This window comes from Somniosus microcephalus, chromosome 8 (genome assembly GCF_052327205.1).
Source record: "Somniosus microcephalus isolate GS21.2 chromosome 8, FLI_Smic_1.0, whole genome shotgun sequence".
Taxonomy (NCBI): Eukaryota; Metazoa; Chordata; class Chondrichthyes; order Squaliformes; family Somniosidae; genus Somniosus; species Somniosus microcephalus.
Window position 1 is genome coordinate 36,552,955 of NC_140994.1, and position 17,375 is coordinate 36,570,329.

Sequence of the window (17,375 nt, forward strand, 5' to 3'; positions counted from 1 at the left end):
GCATACATTGAGAATTTTTTTCTAAATTCCCCTTCAATTGCCCCTCACAGGCTATGCTGTTTCTGGTGGCTGTGAAGACACGCTTATGCAATTAAGGATTGAGAGAGTGCTTCAAGTTCTTTAAGAAGAATGTTCTCAATCTAACTTTTCTGTATTGGTATGTGAGCTTCCTCGTAATACAGATCATTCTTGGCATGATTACAGCACCTGAGTAATCTATCCTGTCTGAAAAGTGCAATCATACTCTGAGAGGGTTGCATATATATGGTTGAATGTAGATGAGGTTTCATCATATGACCACCCTCCAACTGCCCCGCTCCTGCCAGTGGTCACCTGACGCATCCATCCTCAGCATGCTGCTGTCCCATGGGATTGCAAAGTGCAGCGACTCTTTGTTGTCTGATTGACAGTCAGGAATCATCCAATCAAGCAGCCTTTATTTCCCCACATCTAAATTTTTTTATGCCCATGTGCTTTTTCTCCCAGATTGTTCACCGAAGTGACCACGAAACTAATCTTTAATTCCTCGAGACTGAGACAATCTGGGAGGGTTGGGAACCCTATACACTGATCCTTTTTGTTTTCAAATTAACTATATTGATCCCACCACATGTAAGGATCTAATTGCAATGGCCTTATGTTACAAAGTAGACTGCCCCCAATGCATCAGCATTATCATGCAAGGTATAAAATTGCTATTGAATTTTTTTCAAACTTCATTAGTGGCTTTTTTCATTGGGCTGGTTCATTTAAAAACGGGCTGAGTTGACAGTGCATTGGGACCTCAGTAAACGCCCATCAATGTTAAATTGTCCAAAAGCAAAATATTGCAGATGCTGGAAATCTAAATAAAAACAGAAAATGTTGGAAATACTCAGCAGGTCAGGCAGCATCTGTGGAGAGAGAAACAGAGCTAACGTTTCGGGTCAATGACCCTTCGTCAGAATGTTCTAACGAAGGGTCATCGACCTGAAACGTTAACTCTGTTTCTCTCTCCACAGATGCTGCGTGACCTGCTGAGTATTGCCAGCATTTTCTGTTTTTATTTCAATGTTAAATTGTCACTGGACTGCATTTTAAAGATCCTCTAACAACAAAATATTTCTTCCAGGTCACAGAATTTGCTTGAAATCACTTGATTTCTTTAAATTGTGCCGTCTAAACCAGAAGTAATGGGGTCGATTTTCTGGCCGCCGTTGGGCGGCTTTCCAGGCGGCCGGGGGCCGAAAATCGGCGAAAAAGCAGGTCGGGACCCCCCCAACCTGATTCCCCGCCCCGTCCGACTTTCGGACTGCCGTTACTACGCAACCCGCCTCAGTCCCGGCCGCCGCTGGCGGGACTGGTCGTCGGAGCAGTAATGAGTAATTATTTCCTCCTTGAGGTAGATTTTTCGGGGCCGATGCGACTTTGGGGCTTTCCCCACATCAAACACGCCTGCGGGGAACCCCGCTGATGAGAGCTGGCGTGAAAACGGTTGGCTTGCTTGCTTTCAGCTGGAGGTCAATGAGGGCTGAAGAGATTTAAAGAGGCAGCATTTGCAGGCTGCAGGACCTTGTTGATGAAGGCTTGGGGGAACTTTTTGAAGGCTTAGGAACAGCTGTAGAAAGTTGGAGCCTCACACACTTCTCCAGTGTGAGCTCCTGGGAAGCCCCTCTCACCACCCTAACTCAGCGCCCCCTCAACGAAGGCATCTGCCAGAAGCATGGGAGGCCTTTGGTACCTTCCCTTCCTGGCATTAGAGGATCTCCAACAGCAGAGGCGGCAGCAGCAGAACCAGGAACAGCAGGATGAGCACCAGGCTGCTGCTCACTCACCTGAAGCTGCACAGGCCAGAAGGGGCCAGCGCTTGGAAGTAGCTTGAGAGCACCTTGCTGCGCTTTAGGGGGCCAGTGGGACCCGTTTCTGCACTGGCAGTCCTACTCAGAAGGACTTCCATGAAGATCTGGTTTCTCTGTTCAACAGATGGCCAACGCTCCTCAAGAGATGTCATTCTCTTATGAGCACTCACCATGTTTTCCGTACCCTGGCGAGTTATCTCCTGCATGGAGGTTGCCAACCTTTCCATGGTGATGCGTTCATGCACCAATGACTCCACAAAGGCTCTGCTCATGGTCGCTATGGACTCCTCCATTTGCTCAGCACTCACAGCGACCCTGGAGACAAAACCTGCCAGAGACTCCTGCATCTGTGCATGGAGATCCATCACCTCTTCTCTTGCGGATGGACCCAGAGGCAGAGGGTCGACATGCAGCTGAGCTGAGCTGGCAGAGTCCTGCGTCCTCCGACGAGGACTCTCCACTGTTGTCCCTGTCTCCAGAATCTGCTGAGGCTCACTTGTGAGCTGTGAAACACCAGGTGACAACACTACTCTATGTCCCGAAGGTCCCCCCGAGGTGTGTCTGCGCTGGTGCTGGGTGCACTTACTTCTGCTGATGCTGCGCCCTCGGAGGTTGGAGCTTCCTGAGGAGTCTGGCTGCACAGCCTCTTCCTCCTCCACAGTGAGGATGGGGGCTCTGGATGGTACTGTGGGGGAGTAAAGGAAGGAGTTAGAGATGTAATGCCAAGGTTCTTCTGGTGACTCCCAGCGAGTTGGCATCTTCTGACACCTGCATCCATGCAGCATTGGTCTCAGTGGGAGGCCTCTTCCTCCCTGGCCTAGGGAAGAGGTCCTCCCTGTGGGCCCTTACCCCATCCAATAATGCCTGCAGTGAAGCCTCATTGAATTTGGAGGCAGCTCGGGGTCTGGCACTGGCCACAGCTGCTGTAGGCTCCTCTGCCATCCTGTATGGTTTGTGTGGAAGCCTTCAGAGGATGCAGTGCTTGTTATGGACCTTGAAAGTACCACGAATGATGACATCATACTGTGGGAATTTCTGACTCCAATTGGACAATTAGCAAGGTTTCCCACATGCTGGGAATTAATTGGCCACTTGAGGGAAAATTGCATGGAGCTGGCTAACACTTTTTAATGTGTGTCAGAACCCCCACATTCGGGGAAACCCGACCATTTCCCACACAAGCCGAAAATCGGGGCCAATGTCTCCGTGAGCAGACTTTTCTGTTCTCCATGGTAACTAGTTTACAGTGCAGCAGGGACAATTGGTCAATACACCCTCAAGTGAATCTTGTTTTTCACCATAAATTGCTATAAAATCTGTTGCAGGTTTATTTGAATACTCACTATGCAACCTGTGATCGATCATCATCTTCACCTGTCTTATCACAATTTAACCAAGACAGCATTGAACTTGAAATAAACTCCAGTGTATTTTGGTATGTTCTGAATGATTTAAAAATCTACTCAGCTACTCCAAGCTTAGACCTCTGCTATTCAGTAGTTCAGATTACAGTGTAATTCAGAAGTTGCTGTCAGGTCATATTGTAGGCTAGCTCTGTCATCATCATTGTCTCTTTATCAGAATTGATTTCTATATCAACACTGGCCTCATTGCACTCTGTATATTTAATGTTATGCTAGTGTGGTTTACATTGGGCTTATTCATTATCTTATGATATTACTGAAGTCCTTCATTGGCTGCAGCAAGCTGAAATGTTACAAAGCAGTAATTGAGGTTGGGAGCAGAAGAGGAGGAGGTAGAAAACTTGAAGATTTGTAAAAATTAAGGTCACAGCATTTTGGAGTGGGTTATGATCTTTTGTAGCTGTTTTCCACTGTTGGTGCCTTTACACTAGATTATATAATTGTATAGGTAGCAGAGGGAGCTAGTCATGGAGGTAATGCTGCTATGCATTAGGGGTGGGCAATAAATGCTGGCCTTGCCAGTGATGGCCACGTCCCATAAACAAATTTTCAAAAACTGGTTAAAATATAGGATTAGAAAGTTAGAAAACGTGCTGCCGAAGTAAAGATCTTTCACGATCAGTGTGTTTCCTTATCAGGTTTATTAAATCCCCAATTCCACACTCAGCAGTGATCAGCCCCAATTTTCTAACTAATTTTATACAAAAAATAATGAATATGAATGCAAGTGTGGAGAAAGAGCGAGATGGTTGTCCAGCCCAACAGTGCCGTGTGAGCCAGATGGAAAATTTTTCAATGCTTTTCTTAATCCCTCCATTTTAATGCTACATAAATTCACAACTGGAACTCTGCCAGGAGGACACCATGCCAGTACATGGGATTGCTTTTATTGTTTCAAGATGATGAAATCTTAAAAATAACCATTGCTAGGACTAACTTCGAATTGCAGAAAACAAAAAACAAAAACTACAGATGCTGGAAATCTGAAACAAAAACAAAATATTGGAAACACGCAGCAGGTTAGGCAACATCTGCGGATAATGTCCACATGATCAAAAATTCTTTGCATCAATTCCATTATAAGAAAATATACTTCAAATGTCTTTGAAAAGACTTTTCCCCTGAATCCTTGGATACACGTTTTGAGACTCTTTACTAACTGATTAAAATTGGATTAAAAATCTCACCGATTTAATAGTTTTTGGTTGTTTTACCAAAAGGTGGCGCCCTTATTCTCTCAGTAAAACACAGGTCTTGGTCCACAGCTTCAGTCAGACTTCTTATGCTCAATGGATGTAATCACCGTGCTGATGCACAACTAAAAACTAACATTGGCCCACATTAATACATCCTTTCTTCAGCAAACATTTCTGGGGATAGTAGTGGGTTTTTAAAGAAATTCTTTACTCTTTAGGGTAATTAGAGGTAAGATCAACCAAGGCTTTAAACTTTTCTAACCAATTGGTTTTATTAACATTAAACTGCAACAATTTTACAGATAGAGATTCATACAACCTTAAATAGAAGTGCAACCTTGAAACTCAGAATGGGTAATTCTTCCGCTGCGGGAGTCTGAGAGGTTAGTAATCCTTTTAATAATAATGGTGTTTGGGTGTTCTTCTGGTCTGTCTCGTGGACTGTTTCCTCTTTTTCACGTTAGAATGGCTGATCTTATACCATTCTTGCTGACAAAAACAAGCTTTACAGTAACTTTCCATTCTCCATTTCCCATGGTGACACAGCCTGATACTACGAACCAGCACCCGGTGTCGCAAGGCCTCCTTATCTAGCCTTCCAGACAGTCTCTGCATAACACTTCTTGAATTTAGTCAACCTTCCCAGCATGCCTTGAACAGTCAGTTAAAGAGTTCTTTTAATCAAACTCAGTTCCTTTAGCATCCAGGGTTCTAGTCAATCCTTTAGTTTCCTTAAAACTGGTATTGAAAAGTCCAAAAATCCTTCAGTGACACCTGATACCCTCAATACATTTGACCCATATATTGGATAATAAAACAATGAACATTTGATCAAACACCCTCAGGATTTCATAACATAGTCCAATATTATAAATGGTCTTTTAATAGGTAGATACATAGATGTGTTTTTTGAGAGCATCTAGGAGCAGGGTACTATGGATTGAGAGGGTGGGGCTTGCAACCTTAAATTTCTCCTACAGTGCATTGTCAAATGCATTGTGCCAGCGCTGAGTAAAGGTCAGGCTCTTTCCCATGGGGGCAAAAGTTCATGGTGGAGTCTTCTTGGGCTGCTATCACATACCTCGCTGCCACTTACAATAATGTTACATGCTTTTACGTAGCACCTTATTACATTGAAACATCTCAAGACACTTCAAAAGTAATTTATTGTCTGAAGTGCAATGGTTTCTTACATTGGCAAACAGAAACCATCCTGTGCTAGTAGGGTAAAGGGTAGCTATTCAGAGTGGCAGAAGGTAGGAAGTGGTGTTCCACAAGGATCAGTGCTGGGGCCACTGTAGTTCACAATGTATATTACAATTTAGACTTTGGAATCAAAAACACAATTTCTAAATTTGTGGAAGACACCAAATTGCGGGGGGGGGGGGGGGGGGGCATAATCAATACTGAGGAGGACTGCAACAAATTACAAGACGACATTAATAAACTTGCAGAATGGGCATATAATTGGCAAATGAAATTCAACGCAGATAAATGTAAGGTATTACATTTTGGTAAGAAAAATAGGGAGGTCACATATTACTTGGAAAATAATCTAAATGGGGTAGAGGAGCAAAGGGATCTCGGAGTGCAAATACACAAATCAGTAAAAATATCGACACAGGTTAACAAGGCCTTAATAAAAAGCAAACCAAGCACTAGGGTTTATTTCTAAAGGGATAGAATTGAAAAGTAGTGAAGTTATGCTGAACTTGTATTGACCTTGGTTAGACCACTCTTGGAGTACTGCATACAATTCTGGTTGCCATATTTTAAAAAGGATATCGAGGCTCTGGAGAGGGTGTAGAAAAGATTTACAAGGATGATACCAGAAATGCGAGGGTATACATATCAGGAAAGGATAAACAGGCTGGGTCTCTTTTCTCTTGAAAATAGAAGGTTGAGGGGTGACCTAATAGAGGTCTTTAAAATTATGAAAGGTTTTGATAGAGTGGATACAGAGAGAGTGTTTCCACTTGTGGGGAAGAGAAAAACTAGAGGCCATCAATATAAGAGAGTCACCAAGAAATCAAATCGGGAATTCAGAAGAAACTTCTTTACCCAGAGAGTGGTGAGAATATGGAACTCGCTACCACAGGGAGTGGTTGAAGCGAATAGTATAGATGCATTTAAGGGGTGGTTAGATAAACATATGAGGGAGAAAGGAATAGCGGGTTATGCTGACAGAGTTAGATGAGGAAAGATGGGAGGAGGCTCGAGTGGAGCATAAACGCCGGCATGGACTGGTTGGGCCGAATGGCCTGTTTCTCTGCTGTATACCCTATGTAATCTCACAAACAGCAATAAGACGAGTGACTAAACATGTCTTACATAGAATTATATAGAATTTACAGCACTGTGACACACCATTCGGGCCAACTGGTCTATGCCCGTGTTTATACCCTCTACACAAGTCGCCACCCACTCTAATTACATCATCCCATACCCCTCTCTTCCCTTTTCCCTCGTATGCATAAAGCCGGCCCTTAAATGCGTTAATGTAATCTGCTTTAATTACTCCATGTGTCAGCGAGTTCCAAATTCTCACCACGCTCTGTGATGGTCAACAAATGAGGTAAACGACAGTATCAGGCTCCAGGGTGACCAAGGCTGGGAACTCAACATCCAGGGGTATTCAATATTCAGGAAAGACAGGCAGAAAGGAAAATGAGGTGGGGTAGTATTGCTGGTTAAAGAGGAGATTAACACAATAGTAAGGAAGGATATTAGCTTTGATGAAGTGAAATCTGTATGGGTAGAGCTGAGAAATACCAAGGGGCAGAAAACACCAGTGTACACAGACCCCTAAATAGTAATGCTGAGGTTGGGGATGGCATTAAATGGGAAATTAGAGACGCGTGCAATAAGGGCACAGCAGTTATCATGGGTGACATTAATCTACATATAGATTGGGCTAACCAAATTAGTAACAATACTGTAGAGGAGGAATTCCTGGAGTGTATACGGGATGGTTTTCTGGACCAATATGTCGAGCAACCAACTAGAGATCAGGCCATCTTAGACTGGGTATTATGTAATGAGAAAGGATTAATTAGCAATCTTGTGCGAGGCCCCTTGGGGCGGAGCGATCATAATATGATCGAATTCTTCATTAAGATGGAGAGTGAAGTATTTGACTCAGAGACTAGGGTCCTGAATTTAAATAAAGGAAACTACGATGGTATGAGGCGCGAGTTGGGTAGGATTGATTGGGGAACGTTACTTAAAGGGTTGATGGTGGATAGGCAATGGCAAACATATAAAGATCGCATGGATGAACTACAGAATTTGTTCATCCCTGTTTGGCATAAAAATAAAACAAAAAAGGTGACTCAACCGTGGCTAACAAGGGAAATTAGGGATAGCATAAGATCCAAGGAGAGGACATATAGTTTGGCCAGAAAAAGCAGCAAACCTGAGGATTGGGAGCAGTTTAGGATTCAGCAAATTAAGAGGGGGAAAATAGAGTATGAGAGTAAGCTTACGGGGAACATAAAAACTGACTGTAAAAGCTTCTATAGATATGTGAAGTCAAGCGTAGGTCCCTTACAGTCAGAATCAGGGGAATTTATAATGGGGAACAAAGAAATGGCAGACCAATTAAATACATACTTTAGTTCTGTCTTCACAAAGGAGGACACAAATAACCTCCCAGAGATGTCAGGGAACATAGGGTCTAATGAGAGGGAGGAACTGAATGAAATCAGTATTTGTAGGGAAATGGTGTTAGGAAAATTGACGGGGTTGAAGGCTGATAAATCCCCAGGGCCTGATAATCTACATCCTAGGGTACTTAAGGAAGTGGCCCTAGAAATAGTAGATGCATTGCTGGTCATCTTCCAAAATTCTATAGGCTCTGGAACAGTTCCCATGGATTGGAGGGTATGTTACCCCACTATTCAAAAAAGGTGGTAGAGAGAAAATGGAGAATTATAGACCGGTAAGCCTGACATCGGTAGTGGGGAAAATGCTACAGTCCATTATAAAAGTTGTAATAGCAGAGCACTTGGAAAACAGTGACAGGATCGGACAAAGTCAACATGGATTTACAAAAGGTAAATTATGCTTGACTAATCTATTGGAATTTTTTGAGGATGTAACTGGTAGAATAGATAAGGGAGAACCAGTGCCATGGAGGGAGTGCAGCGAAGATTCACCAGACTGAGACCCGAGATGGCAGGAATGACATATGAGGAGAGATTGGATCGATTGGGCTTATACCCGCTGGAGTTTAGAAGAATGAGGGGATCTCATTGAAACTTATAAAATTCTAACAAGACTAGACAGACTAGATGCAGGAAGGATGTTCCTGGTGGTGGAGGAGTCCAGAACCAGGGGTCACAGTCTAAAGATAAGGGGTAGGCCATTTAGGACAAAGATGAGGAGGAATTTCTTCACCCAGAGAGTGGTGAACCTGTGGAATTCTCTACCACAGAAGGCAGTTGAGGCCAATTCATTAAATACATTCAAAAAGGAGTTAGATATATTTCTTAAGGCTAAAGGGATCAAGGGATATGGGGAGAAAGCAGGGACAGGGTACTGAATTTGGATGATCAGCCATGATCTCATTAAATGGTGGAGCAGGCTCGAGGGGCCAATGGCCTACTCCTGCTCCTATCTTCTAAGTTTCTATGTAAGCTAAAAGAAAAGGCTTACACAAATATTATGAACATTGGAAATCCAGCAGACTGTATAAAAGAGCTATAAAAAGCAACAAAGGGATACAAAGAAAGTAATGAAGTGCAAAAAGTGTATATAGAAAAAAACTTGCAAGGAATATTACAACCAACAGTAAAAGTTTGATAAATATATTGAGAGAGGGAGTGGTGAAAGGGAATGCGGGCCCATTAAAGACAGGTGCAGGTGAGACTATAATGGACAATAAGGAAATGGCAGACTTGTTAAATGAGAACTTTGTATCCTTTTTCACAGTGGAGTAGGAGAAAAAAATACCAGCAGTCCAAGGGAACATGGAGGAACTTTGTGGTTTTAATATAAGTGAAATAAATGGTAGCTGAGAAAATAATGGGACTTAAGATAAACAAATCTTCAGGAACCGATTGTTCCCACCCCAAGGTATTAAAAGAAAGTGTGGATGTGGTGCTGGATCAATTGAAATTTTCAAGACAGCTCGATAGATTTTTGTTGGGTAAGAGCATCAAGGGATAGGGAATAAAGGCAGATAAATAGATCTGAGGTACAGAGCAGCCACGCTCTAATTGAATGCTGCAATAGGCTTGAGGAGCGGAGTGACCTACTCCTGTTCCTATGTGTAAAGAAATTCCTCCTAAATTCTTGATTCCCTTGTTCTGGACTCACCCACAAGTGGAAACAGTTTCTGCATGTCCATTTTATTGAGTCCCTTTATAATTTTGAAGACCTCTATCAGGTCCCCTCTTCGTTTTCTCTTTTTCACTATCTTGGTGGTATTGGTTGAAAGGAGAATGTTAGCCAGGAGACTAGAGCAGAAATGGCAGAGGACTGGGAACAGGTCAAGTGACCTCCACCTTGAAGAATGTCTATTGCAAGGTAAGACCAGGAAAGAAGAGAAATTAATGGAAAAAGAGAGTCTTACTTCGCCGGATTACATTCTTCATAAAGTTGTTCAACTATTTTAGTGTTTTCTCTATATATGCACTGAATTTTCTGATGCAATGGCAGCAGATGGTTTAATCATTATCCTATAGTATAAGATTCTGAAAGCTACTCATTTTAATCTGTCATGGAGTAGTTTTACTTCATAGCTCTGTGACTCACCAGCACAGTAAATACTTCAAAAATAGAAATAAGAACAATGTGTTTCCACTTACAAAATCCTTCTGTGACATTTTGAATGTTATCACATCTTATGTTTGCAAACAAAGGCTTGCCACTTTTTAATGAAGACTACACCCTTTTAAAAGAAAATATGCCATGTCAAAATGTATTGATATTTTTGTAATATTTACAGTGTCACTGGCCCTATTTCATTACTGGGATAATGTTTTGATTAGATTTAGTTGAAATGTCATAATTTCCCAGCAGTCTGGCCTGGTTACATGGAGGTAAATAAAGATTAAGATTTCCCAACTTTTGACACCAGTTGCATGTGTGAATTCTGGGTAAAGTTGCAGTTGTTGTTTTCCATTCTCTGGCATTATATTCTACCAGGACATTCATCTATAATTTTTTTCAACATACCATTTCTCATTGATTATTCTTAACACACTATGGTATTTAATACTCTATTTTTGGGGCCAGTACCATGCTTAATTTCTAATTCTAATAATGGGCTTTTCAAAATGGCAACCAAATATCTCGGGAGAGTGGTAACACAAGTACTGTAGAAGGAAATAAAAACAGAAAATGCTGGAGATACTCAGCAGGTCAGGCAGCATCTGTGAAGAGAGAAACAGAGTTAACGTTTCAGGTCGATGACCTTTCGTCAGAACTGGAACAGATTTTTAAGCAAGTGCAGGGACTGGGAAAGGGGGCGGGGATGAAAGAGCAAAAGGGAAGGTCTGTGATAGGATAGAAGGCAGGAGAGGTTAAGAGACATTGAGAGATATTCAAGGCAAAAGGAGGTGGTAATGGGACAGGTTAAGAAACAGAGGATGGCTCTAGATGAAGTGTGAATTGCGCTGGCAGAATGAAAGACAGCTGCCATGTGGGAGAGAAGAAAAAAAGACACAGACAAAAAGTGGATGAAATATATATATATGATAGGGGCCGAGGTTATGATCTGAAATTTTTGAACTCTGGGGCTCTGTCTCTGGGACTCAGTCTCTCAGACTCTGTCTCTGGGTCTCTGTTGAGTCCAGAAGGCTGTAAAGTGCCTAATCGAAAGATGAGGTGCTGTTCCTCGAGCTTCCGCTGAGCTTCAGTGGAAGAATGCAAGAGGCTGAGGACGGTGAGGTCTGAGTGGGAGTGGTGCGAAGAATTAAAGTGACAGGCGACCGGAAGCTCGGGGTCCCCCTTACTGAACGGAGGTGTTCTGCAAAGCAGTCACCCAATCTGCATTTGGTCTCCCCAATGTAGAGGAGACCGCATCGTGAGCAGCGCATACAGTATACTAGATTGCAAGAAGTACAAGTAAATCGCTGTAGAAGGAAGTTGTTCTATATCACAATTGAAGATCAGATGAAAATGAGAGAACACCTGAAAAACCAAGAATAATTCCCTTGAGAGGATACCAAATTCTGACAGACACATGGGTCTAGAAATTTGAATGCGCAACATCTGTTTTTTGGACACTAAATGGCCTTCTAATCCTCCCATATGGCAGACAGGAAGTGCACGCTCATTACGAGCTACCCGCCATATTGGTATAAGCAAAATAAAGGCATCCAGAGCCTGTGCCTGAAACAGGTGTTAGGCCCTTTGTATAGGCAAATAAGGGACCTACCACATGTTTGAGGCCCCCTGTGGATCATTGGGTTGCCTTAATGCAGCCTGTGCCGACAGTGTTTTGGGAAACGTGGACTACACACGGTCTAACAGGCAGTCCTTAAAGGGACCGTAGCAGGCCACCACCAAAAGATTTTAAAATATATTTACCTGCATGAGGAGCAGGTGTGTTCCTCCTGGACCCACATTAAAATCACATGGACCGCTGCCAGCCACCGCTCCCCCTCCCCAACCCAATCATGACCTCGACCCCCTCTGATCACAGCTGCTACCCTCCCTCTCGATCCCGGCCACCGATTCCCTTCTTCCAATCCCCTTTAACAACTTAACTGAGGACCGCTGTCGGCAATGCTACCGTTTGATCTTCAACTCCTATTCGCTGATGAGCTACCTGGAGATGCCCATTAGGTGTCCGCCGCTCGTCGATTCGAATGATGCGGTCTGAGGCTCAATGTTTTGGTGCACTTTGGGCCTATCCATTCGTGCACAGCGATTGTTCCATTTTTGGGTGTGCTTGAATTTCTAGGCCAAAGGGTTTACTGAATAATGAGTATCACTTGCAAACGTATAAATTTTAGTCGTGAAGTAAATCTTACGGAGATCATTAATGTATAGAGCATAAAAAAGACCCCTGAGGTATACCTTTGGACACAAGTTGAAGGCTACATTCACAGCCCTAGAATATAACTCCCATGTCCGTTGGAAAACTGATAAACTAGTCTATTGTTTCACTGCTAAAAGCATAGTTATAAAGTTTATGACAGAGCAGAATGATATACAGTGAAGAGCTTTTGAGCATTCAGATACCCATCAAAAAACTTGGAAGAGATGAAAACTGTTATTTAATGTTTAATGGCTGTGAATGGTTTACGCTTTGGACTAACATTTCTCAGTCATGATAGCATCTGCATCACTGTGTATAAATTCTTCTCATCCCACTTGAATTGCTTTTTTGAAAGACTTTCTAATCTACCCGTCAGCACTTGGGTAATTTTTATGAGCACTTTCCATTCTTCTACTTGTATCACATATTGCATTAAAAACGCCTAACATCTTCAGACTGGTTAATGGATCCATAACTATATTATTTATTCTTGTGAAGAAGGTGAAGGTTAGTGTGGATGGATTTAATTGTATTGATTAAAATCACTCCAATAATTTCAAGAACCAAAAGCTCACTCATTATAGAACTGCTTTATATTAAAACCCAAACATTTCCTGTTAATTTCTCTATATTTTTGCCTGATGGTCATAGTAGATGCTGCTAATGTGTTTTTTGCTTTCATTCACTGAAGAATAAAGAAAGGAGAGGAAACAATGCTTAATTTCACTCATTGGCAACATCTTGATACTTGGGTTACAGCAAAATGGGAACAAGGAATAAATGGAGCAATCTGTCTGCAGGTGCTACAGGTCAGGCAGAAGCAAGATGAAGTCAGTAGAGATCAGTTTATCCTTTCACTCTTCCATTTCCACCGACTCTTGCTTCCCCAAACACTTAATTTTGTCTCCTCCTCCAACTTTTTAAAAAAATGTTGTCCCGATTGATTTGGGTATTGTGGTGAGTTTACTTTAGCTGTCAGCTGTGGCTCAGTGGGTAGCACTCTCACCTCTGAGTCAGAAGGTTGTGGGTTCAAGTCCCACTCCAGAGACTTGAGTACAAAATCTAGGCTGCTGCTTCAATGCAGTACTGAGGGAGTGCTGCACTGTCGGTAGATGCTGTCTTTCGGATGAGACATTAAACCGAGGCTCTGTCTGCTCTCTCAGGTGGACATAAAAGATCCCATGACACTATTTTGAAGAAGAGCAGGGAAGTTCTCCCTGGTGTCCTGGCCAATATATATCCCTCAACCAACATCACTAAAAAACATTATCTGGGTTATTATCACGTTGCTGTTTGTGGGACCTAACTGTGCACAAATTACATCAGTGACTACAATTCAAAAGTACTTAATTGGCTGTAAAATGCTTTGGGATGTCCTGAGGTCAGAAAAAGGCGCTATATAAATGCAAGTCCTTCATTTTTCTTTTACTGTCATTCCTTACTAAATATCAGCTGGTAAAATGGCACTGCAGAGGCTGCAGTTTTAATTGATCCAGACCACTTGTCCAGGTTTTGTGAACAAGTTAATATTGCAAACATATGATTCCGAAAAACAATGGAAAAACCAATTGCCACTCCACTATTGATAACTGAAAGTCCTTGGGGGAGAAATTCGGTATCGCCCCGTTTGGGGCGCAATTATCGGCCTGGCGCTAGTTATCGCCTCCGACTGCAAACTTGGCTTCTATCGCCCCTGGAGGTGATTGGAGCGCTAAATCAGGTGCTACACACCTCTCTTAAGGCACTAATGCCAAGGAGTGAGGTGCTACCTCAGAGCGCTGGCGAAGCTCATGTGATGTCAGTCAGCAAAGGAACACAGACACACAGGCGCCGGCCAGTTCTTAAAGGGGAGGGTCGATCTTGCTCTCCATCCACACCCTGCTCATTGCAGCCTTGAATCTTTGTCTGGAGAGACCTGTACATCAAATCTGCTGGAAAGACAAATGGAGAGGCCCAGGGAAAGAGCTCAGAGTGCAGCCCCCATAGTCTCTTCTAAATTGATGCAAGGAATGCCAAATCAAAATGAACCTGCAAAGTGCTGCTCAGTATCCAAAACTCCTTCACACAGCGTTGAATCTCTCCAGAAGTCTCTCTCAGAATGCATGGTGCAAAAATGTCACTGACAAAAAAAGGCAGGAAGCGGTCACCTTTAAATAGCGCTCCCCCAGTCCCTTCCCGACTGCAAAATGCTCCCCTCAACCCGTCGTTGTTAAAGGCAGGCGATAAGGCAGGGGGCGCCACTCAATATCCGGTCCGGGGCGCTACCGGGGAATTGCACGCTTGACTGACGTCACGATCTGCGGGCGCAGGAGATAGTGGTGGTAATGTTTAGTGCCGCCGCAAAATGTCTGGTCAATTTCGCGAGTGGCGCAAACATCGCCGCGCCCAAGCGCTAGTTGCTTTGCGCCCCATTAGCACCTGAATTTTTCCCCCTTGTGTTTCCTTGGATAACATAAGGAAAGTTATGTCCTGAACAAGAGGAGGTAAGAAGACATCCTTCCCAGAGGAACTCTCACATGTTCTATTCCCTGTCCTTTTTGCTGTTCGGAATCTTACGAGGCAGACACGAATGATTCTGCCACCAGATCATCTGTTTGGGACAAATGAACAGACAGACAGTGAGTGTCATAAGGCAAAAATGAACTCTGGGCATACATTTAGTATTAACAGAACAGATGCTCTTGAAACAAATTGTATTAACTGGTGCCTTAGTGTGCTTCTAGCTCTACACTAGCAGCACCCAAAGGATAAGAATGCCATTGATATACAAAGTAATTCTTGGCTCTAATCTAAATGACAAAAAGGTAGAGTGAATTACAGATAAAAAGGGTTGAAGTCCTGACTAGGAAATGGGAGTTTTGAAGAAATTCTCTTTCAATGTCACTTTGATTGTGTTGGGGAAGGAACAGAGGAACAGGATCTTCCTTCCGGACCCAGAACAGCTAAAGGCAGCTCTGAAAACTAGTGTAACAATAAAACTACTTTGCTATGGCTCACTTAGGGTTTTTGTGAGGTGTAAGATGAAATCAGTAGCTTTTCTTCAGATACTGATATTAAGTAACCTATAACATCTGTATAGCATTTACTGGCTCTGTTTGATTCAGACTTTCTGCAATTCCAATTTATTTTCACAGGATTTGTTTTTCCAAATTCAGATCCACAACAATTTTTAGAATAATTTGCAGGTGGTGAAATGCACAGTCTCAGCAGTTAATATTTGTGTGTTACTTCTCTTATACACTGGATTGAGAACAGCTGCATAAACATTCACAGTTTTTATTAATTGAAACCTTCTGGTGCATATCATTTACCTACACGCAAAATACAAGCTTAGTGTTTAACATTTCAGAAACAGTAAGGATTTTTTTTGCAAACATACAATCACTTATGGTTGGACAATTGTCCTTAAATGGACATAGTGAAGGAGCTGCTATGTTGGAGTATCAAAAACGAATTTCCTTAAAACACACAATTGACTTTTGTCACTTTTTTTTATTGCTTCTCAAAATGGTTTTACTGCAACATTTATAAAATTATGATCAATGCTTGGTGATTTGTTAGTTTAATGGAAAGTAATTATATGGCCACTTCCAAACCCTTCCCCCTTGCCTTTGGCTGTTTTCTGACCCAAGTATTTTAGCTGCTTATCCTTAAGAATGGGTTTCAGATCTGCCCTTTCTCATTGTATCCTTATGAGAAAATGAGTATTAAGTATCAGGGAAAGGGAGGAATATGACATTGGCATCTTGATATAAATGTAAAGTAGTTTTACTACACAAGAAGTTGCACTTTAAACTACTGTGTACAAACTTGATTGTATACCAAACTCTTCTGCATCTCACATGGACTGCTGGAGATATTTTACTGTGCAACAGCTGTGCTAACAAGCTTTTAAATCTGTGTGGTCACCCCCTGAGGCAAGGCAAATTATATCCATCTATAACTGAAATCTATAAATCCCAATCAATGAGTATTTATTATGAGGGCCTAGAGTGTGTGTGTGTGTAATAGGGGGAATTGTCTCAGCTAGTGCTTCCTTGGAAGTAGGACCACTAAGGAGATGGAGAATGCCATCTGATTTCATCTATTGAAGCAGGTATGAGATATCTTTAGGAATCTTTGTCTATTTTATCTACATTCATAATGCGTTTTGTTTTAAATTTCTGCCTACTACAATGACATTGCCTGCTTTTAACCTAAACAGACATAAAACTTCAATGGTGCAAAACTGTAATCAGAGAACTTAAGCAAATATGCCTGGTATTTTACTGAAAGAACATTCTTTTTTGTGGTTAGCATGGTGCAATATTTTCTGGAGATTAGCCTATTACAGGTCAATGCCAATAACAACATTTGCTAACAGATTTTAACAGGAAAGGCATTAGAAAAATAGCTTCTACAGGAAAAGGATCTTTTGTTTATGATCCTATTCAGTTAAACATCACAAGCTATGAGCATTCATAGCAGCCAGACAAAAACACAGCATGTATCTTCTGTTTTGTACACTTTCATTTCAGTCAACTGACACTTATAAAATTACCAAAGAGAAGCTGTTAGATTTATTAGAACCAGTTTCTGAGATGCAAAAAATGCACCCTAAGCTATACTTAATTATGTGTTTCCAAAAGAGACAAAACTACTCAATGTTTCTCCCTAGGTCAAGGGGAGGAACTTTTAAAAACATGGTAATGGAGAAAATAACAGGACTTAAGGTAGACAAATCTCCAGGACTTGATGGCTTCCACCCCAGGATAATAAAAGAAATAGGTGAGGAAGTTGCAGATACATTAGTCATAATTTTCCAAGGCTCCCTAGATTCAGAAATTTTGCTATTGGATTGGAAAATTAAAAATGTCTCTCCATTATTTTAAGAAGGGAAAGAAAAATAAATCAGGTAACTACAACCCTGTCAGTCCAACGTCAGTTG

The 17,375-nt window shown here is 42.1% G+C and overlaps 1 long non-coding RNA gene across 2 annotated transcripts in view; it reads right to left on the reverse strand.

Moving 5' to 3' along the window:
- LOC147113454 (uncharacterized) overlaps window positions 1-17,375 on the reverse strand; it is a 61,197-nt gene that overhangs the window by 14,998 nt on the left and 28,824 nt on the right. For both annotated transcript variants that reach the window (XR_015079211.1, XR_015079210.1), the window contains exon 3: window positions 14,867-15,038. This is a non-coding gene — a long non-coding RNA (uncharacterized LOC147113454). The remainder of the gene's footprint in view (window positions 1-14,866; window positions 15,039-17,375) is intronic.